The following is a 7,237-nucleotide window of genomic DNA, read 5'->3' on the forward strand; positions in this document are numbered from 1 at the left end:
CCTTCAACATATCAATACTAATTTAAAAAAACTCTATCGCTCAAAAAACAGTTTTGGGTCATCAGATGCTTATTGGGTCCAACCTATTATGAAAGAAAAACCAACCTTATGTTTAAAATTCAATGGAAAACCCTTTACAGGGCTTATTGATACTGGAGTTTATGCTACTGTCATCTCCTCAAAACACTGGCCTAAAGCTTGGCCCCTCACTTCCATTCATACTATAATTGAGGCATAGGTGGCCAAAATGAACCCCTCGTAAGCGCTCAATTATTAAAATGGGAAGATGAGGAGGGCAACACCGGAGATGTCTTACCGTATATCATACCTGATCTACCGGTAAACTTGTGGGGCCGAGATATTTTAAGTCAAATGAAAATTATCATGCATAGTCCAAATGATGCTGTCACTGCACAAATGCTGAAAATGCACCATCTCCCTGGGCAAGGTTTGGGGAAAAATAACCAGGGCATAAAACAACCCATAATGACATTTCTGCGAAGGGACTGGACAGGACTAGGTTACAATCCAAATTTACCATGATGGTCATTGACATTCCTGTACCCCACGCAACAAAAATCTCTTGGAAAACCACGAATCCTGTGTGGGTTGATCAATGGCCATTAACCTTAGATAAAACCCTGGCAGCTATACGGTTAGTACAGGAACAACTTCATGCCGGGCATATTGAACCTACCCACTCGCCCTGAAACACTCCAATTTTCATTGTTAAGAAAAAATCTGGCAAATGGTGACTAATACAGGACTTACGCACCATCAATAAAGTAATGGTCCCCATGGGGGCGCTTCAGCCTGGCCTTTCCTCACCAGTTGCTATCCCTGCAAATTGGCACAAAATAATTATTAACCTTAAAGACTGTTTCTTTTCTATACCCCTCCATCCAAAGGACAGACAATACTTCGCCTTTAGTGTCCCTCAAACTAATTTTCAAGCCCCCATGTCTCGCTTCCAATGGAAAGTTCTTCCACAAGGCATGGCTAACAGCCCAACACTGTGCCAAAAATTTGTTTCCGATGCCATCTGTCCCGTTAGAGCTCAATGGCCATGCAACTATATCCTCCATTACATGGACGATATTTTAATTGCCAGCCAAACAATTACTGACTTACATACCTGCTTTCTAATGCTCTTAAAATGCCTGAAAGCAATGGGTCTCTCAATAGCCCCAGACAAAATACAAGTTTCAAATCCATTCTCATATCTAGGTTTTGAACTCCATCAAGAGCGTGTCCTAACGCCAAAAATCCATTTACAAACCAATCACTTAACAACCCTAAATGACTTTCAAAAACTTTTAGGTGACATCCAGTGGCTCCATCCTTATTTAAAATTAACAACTGAGGAAATCGCACCCCTTACAGACTTACTAAAAGGTGACCCCAGTCCTTCCTACCCTCGGATTTTAACAAAGGAGGCCGCTCGAGCACTAACCATTGTAGAATCAGCTATCCAAAATCAAACCTGTTATCAAATACACTATGACCAACCATTATACTTTATCATTCTTCCCACACCTCATGCGCCAACAGGGGTTTTTTGGCAACCTAATCTAAAGTCTCCCACAAATAAAGGCTCACCTTTGTACTGGGTACACCTTTCCTCCACACCGAGCAAAGTTCTCTTCCCATATCCATCTTTAACTGTCTCCCTCCTAATGAAAGGCCAATGAATGAGCCTCCAGTTATTCAGAAGGGACCCTGATACCATCATTCTCCCATATACACTAGAACAAATACAATGGCTATCTCAAACAAATGACGAATGGGCCATTGCTTGTGTTTCCTTCTCAGGCAATTTAGAAAATCATTATCCAAGTGATCCTATAATCCAGTTTGCTAAAACTCATCAGTTTGTCTTCCCTCGGGTCACATCACAAACACCTATCACCCCAGCGCTCACAGTTTTCACCGATGGCTCTGCCAATGGCACCACCGCCTATGTAATTCAGGGCAAGGCCACCCGCCTTCCATCCCCTTACACATCGGCTCAACTCATTGAACTTTATGCAGTTTTACACGTCTTTCAAACACTCCAGACCCAACCATTTAATCTATACACCGATAGTGCCTACATCGCAAAGTCTATTCCCCTCTTGGAAACAACACCTTTTATCAAACCCTCCACCAAAACTACTCAGTTATTCTCAACCCTACAAAAGCTTATCCACCAGCGCCACCTTCCTTTCTATATAGGACACCTCAGAGCACATTCGGACCTACCTAGCCCACTCACTGAGGGCAATGCCCTAGCGGATGCAGCCACTCGCTCAGTTCATCTAGCCGTCCTCAACCCACTTGAAGCAGCCACAAAAGCCCATGCTCAACACCATTTAAATGCAACCACCCTCCACCACAAATATCGCCTCTCTAGGGAACAGGCAAGATCCATAGTCAAAGCCTGCAAAAATTGTGTCACTGAATTGCCGGTCCCACACTTGGGAGTCAACCCCAGAGGGCTAATCCCTAATGAACTTTGGCAAATGGATGTCACACACTTACCAGAGTTTGGCAAGCTAAAATATGTGCATGTCAGCATAGATACATTCAGTGGGTTCATTGTGGCCAGCCTCCATACTGGAGAAGCCTCAAAGGATGTTCAATCCCATCTACTATACTGTTTTTCCATTTTAGGTCAGCCAAAAACCATCAAAACAGATAATGGGCCTGGCTATACGGGAAAAAACTTCCAAAACTTTTGCCTACAACTTAATATTAAACATGTTACAGGAATCCCCTATAATCCTCAGGGACAGGGAATAATTGAGCGAGCACATCGCACCCTGAAAAATACCCTAGGACGCCTGAAAAATAGCACTCTCTCCCTGATGAAGCAGTGCCCTCGCGACCTCCTTCACCATGTGCTTTTTGTTCTTAATTTTCTATCAGTTGACACGAATGGGTGTTCCGCAGCCGACCGACATTGGCATTCGGAAACCTCTACAAATCAGGCCACTGTTATGTGGCGTGACCCCTTAATATCAAAATGGAATGGGCCTGACCCTGTAATTATTTGGGGACAAGGCTCTGCTTGCATATATGATCAAGAAAAGGAAGGCCCTCGCTGGCTTCCAGAAAGACTAATAAAACATATTGATCCTCCACTATCGGAACTAACCCCTAAGACACCTTCCCCCCGTCCTTCTAATAATAATCTCTCCAGGGTGGAAGTCTCTCCCTGAGAAAAATGTTTTTCTTCTCTCTTTCAGCGCTTCAACAAATCCTGCTATAGCCTACCCGGACGCAGCCAGCCTACACACAACCGGAAGCCAGAAGGAGTCCTACTTACAGGTTTACCCCATCACTAATACCACATGAATTACTGGCTCTTACTAATTTGTCTTCTAGCCCTAGTGTTCGCAGCAATACTAGCAGAAGTTGCCCCAAAAGACTGGAATCTATTAGAAAGAATTTTGCTCGCCATAACATTTCTATGTGCTATAGGGTGCATTACCCTGCTAGTTTTTCTCCCTTAATCAAAGGAACAGATAGCCTTTATTAGAATGGCTTTATTAATATTCCCCTCTAGACTTGTCATCTTATGCTTGCTCCTAAAATATACTTTTGGTGGCATGGATGACCCACAAGCCATCCAAAAACTGGTGAACAAGATCCATAATACTGCATGCGATTGTAGAGAAACAGTTCAGAACACCCCCTTGACGGGAACATACTCATTGCAGCAAAGTTGTAGGGAGAAGGTAGCCTACCTATTACATGGTCACGCCTCCAAGGTAGGGAAAAATCAAAGATGGGTCTGTTTGAAGCTCCCTAATCTAGCATCCCCCATTAATGGGGTATTACCAAAGTATACTTGCACCCAAATATATTCCTCTCTTCATACCCAATGCTATACAGCGTATTCACAGTGCATAGACAAAAGCAATAACAAAACTTACTATTTTACTAAATTATCTCACACAGATTTAATGTTTAAGCCGCCTGAAGGAATAGGCAACTCTAAGCTCCAACTAAGCAACTGTGGTGGAAATGATGCTGCAATAGGGAAGGAGGTGTGCTGGTCACCTACACCCCCAATACACATGTCAGACGGAGGAGGACCCCAAGATCAAGCTAGAGAGCTCGTAGCTAAAAAACAATTACAAGCAATAATTGATCATTTATATCCTCAGCTCCATTATCACCCGCTAGCAAAAATAAAAATCCAAAATATAGATCTAGACCCCCAAACGTATGACATTTTAACTGCCACTTGGAAATTACTCAATATCTCCAAACCAGAATTGGCATCTGATTGCTGGCTTTGCCTACGGATGGGAGGCCCCCTGCCCCTTGCCTTGCCACCACGCAATAATACCTATAGCAACCTCTCTAGCTCTTGCAGTATCTCCATACCTTTCCGAGTGCTGCTTGAGTTCGAAAACAGCACTCTTTGCTTCTCCTCACCATCCACTAATAATAGTAATGAGATAGATCTTGGCGTGCTCTCTATTGATTGTCAGGAGACAATCAATAGCTCTGATCCCCTCTGTCCCACTAACGGCACTGTATTCATATGTGGCGGTGGCCTTGCTTATACTGCACTCCCACAAAATTGGACTGGGTGATGTGTCTTAAGTATACTCCTTCCTAATATCGATATCATCAGAGGGGAGGAGCCAGTACCTATCCCCAGATTAGACCTTATTGCTGGCCGCCAAAAAAGGGCCGTGCAAATGCTCCCCCTCCTAGCTACGATGGGAATTCTTGGAGCTTTAGGTACTGGATCTGCTGGTCTAGGGGTTTCTGTCACACAATATACTAAATTATCCAAACAATTAATTGGGGAAGTGCAAGCTTTATCAAGCACCATTCAGGACGTTCAAGACCAGTTAGACTCTCTTGCCGAGGTAGTCCTACAAAATCGTAGAGGGCTAGATTTATTAACCGCGGAAAAGGGGGAATATGTTTGGCTTTACAGGAACGCTGCTGCTTCTATACAAATAAATCTGGCATCGTCAGAGACAAAATTAAGAAGCTGCAAGAAGAATTGGAAAAAAGAAGACAAGAACTGGCTGAATCTCCTCTATGGAGCGCATTTAATGAACTATTGCCTTACCTCCTCCCTATATTAGGCCCTTTAATAACCTTACTCCTCATAATATCTATTGCACCTGCCATTATAAGGAAAATACTCCAGCTTGTAAAGGATCAAGTTAACTCAGCCTTAGGGAGGCCCATTCAGGTGCATTACCAAAGGCTCCGTCTCCAGGACCAAGGTGTGACCCTGGAAGGCCAAGAAAACATCTACCCTCTGCAAACCCCCTCCTACGGGAGCAGCATATAACTCAAAGATATGCTTCCAGCTTACGCTGTGATTGGTACCACTGGGTGTGAGGCAAAGCACTGCAAAGGAGGGCCAAATGATCAAATAGGCCATTTCGAGCCCCTTGAGGAATATGCCTCATTTGCACAAAGATTTGCTCTGCAATAATTCCTTTCCACAGAAAACAGAGCCGCCAACAACTTGGGGAATGAGGCCTCTATTCCCCCAAGCTGGTTAAAGCCAAAGGACAATAAATGTCCTACTCCTTCCCTGTCAAATCAAACAAAGGGAGGAGATGTTGGGGACCAGAGGCTAACCTAAGATGGCGATTAAGCCAACATGGCCACCCTGGCTGATGCAATAGCACCTACATATTACAACAAGGTTCTTCACGGAAATAGGTTCCCGCCAAGAGTCTGTTCTGCCCCTTTTCCCCTGGCAACAAGTGCCACCAATCATCTAACCAACCCTTCCCACCGGCGCGAACTCCCTCCTATCATAATGCTCCACATACCCTACTTCCCTCCCCAAGTCGTTATATATACACCCGGCTTGCTTAATAAAATTTGCAGCTTGATGAGAATACTGTCTTGCTGTCCTTCTTGCGTCTCTCTGTCCCATAGCCATTCTTCCCTCAGCAGGTGGCGGAACCCATTGACTGTCCTGCGGGTCGGGACATAGAACATATGGAATAAAAATAAATAATAGGGGGAACAAATGTTAAAATAAATTCAGTTTGAAATGCTAGTGATCAATGAAAGAGATGGGTAAGGGATATGGTATGTAAAGTACTTTTTTCCTTTTTCTGTTTTTGTTTTATTTCTCTGTTGTCTTTTTATTTCTTTTTCTGAATTGAGGCAAATGTTCTAAGAAATGATCATGATGATGAATATGCAACTATGTGACGATATTGTGAATTGCTGATTATATATGTAGAATGTAATGAGCATATATTAAGGATGTTTGCATTTCTTTCTTGTAATTTTTTTAATTAATAAAAAATTATTTAAAAAATTGATGGACTCAGACTGACAAAGAAAAAAAAGAGAATGGATACAAGTAAATCAAATCAGAAATCTGATGGAACATTATTACTGAGATTACAGAAATAAAAGAGATAAGAAGAGGATTCCATGAACAACTCTGTGCCAAAAACCTAGAAAACTTATGTGAAATGAGCATCCTCCTAAAAATACATGAACAAACTACACCTACTCTCGAAGAAATAGAAGTCCTCAATACACTAATCACAAATAAAGAGATTGAATCAGTTATCAAAACCCACCCAACAGAGTAAAGTCCAGGATCACGTGGTTTCATAGATGAGTTCTACCAACATTAAAAAAAGAATTAATACCAATCCTGAATCAAGCTTTTCAAAAAAAATTGAAGATGTGAAAATAATACCTGTATTTTCTAAGGTTCTCTAGAGAAAAAAAATCAGCAGGAGAGATCTGTAAATATAAAATTTATGAAAATGTCTCCCACAATCATAGGGATGTAAGAGTCCAAGATCTGTAGGGCAGGCCATTAGCTGGGTGCTCCAATGAAGGTCCTCAATGAACTCTCAGGAAAGGCTGACCGGCTGAAGCAGGAAGAGTGATTGTCTCTTCTAAATCCTACTTAAAAGTCTCCCAGTGATTAGATTAAAGAATCACTCATTGTAGAAGACTCTCCTTATAAAGTGGGCATGGTTATGATATAAGTCCATGAAATGTCCTAATAACAATAGACAGGGCAGTGATTGCTCCACCAGATAACCAGGCACCACCACCTGGCCAAGTTGATGCATGAACCTGACCATCACAGTATGCAACTCATTTTAAGAAGTGAGCATCAGCCTAAAACCAAAGCCAGACAAAGATACCACAAGAATCAAAAACTGCAAATCAATCTCTCTAATGAATATAGATGCAAAAATCCTCAACAAAATACTTGCAATTTGAATCCAGC

The 7,237-nt window shown here is 42.3% G+C and overlaps 1 pseudogene; it reads left to right on the top strand.

The window, feature by feature from the left end:
- The first annotated feature begins 3,590 nt into the window (after positions 1–3,590).
- Positions 3,591–5,305, top strand: LOC143690605 (syncytin-1-like; annotated as a pseudogene).
- The last annotated feature ends 1,932 nt before the right edge of the window (positions 5,306–7,237 follow it).

Source organism: Tamandua tetradactyla, chromosome 7 (genome assembly GCF_023851605.1).
Source record: "Tamandua tetradactyla isolate mTamTet1 chromosome 7, mTamTet1.pri, whole genome shotgun sequence".
Classification (NCBI taxonomy): Eukaryota; Metazoa; Chordata; class Mammalia; order Pilosa; family Myrmecophagidae; genus Tamandua; species Tamandua tetradactyla.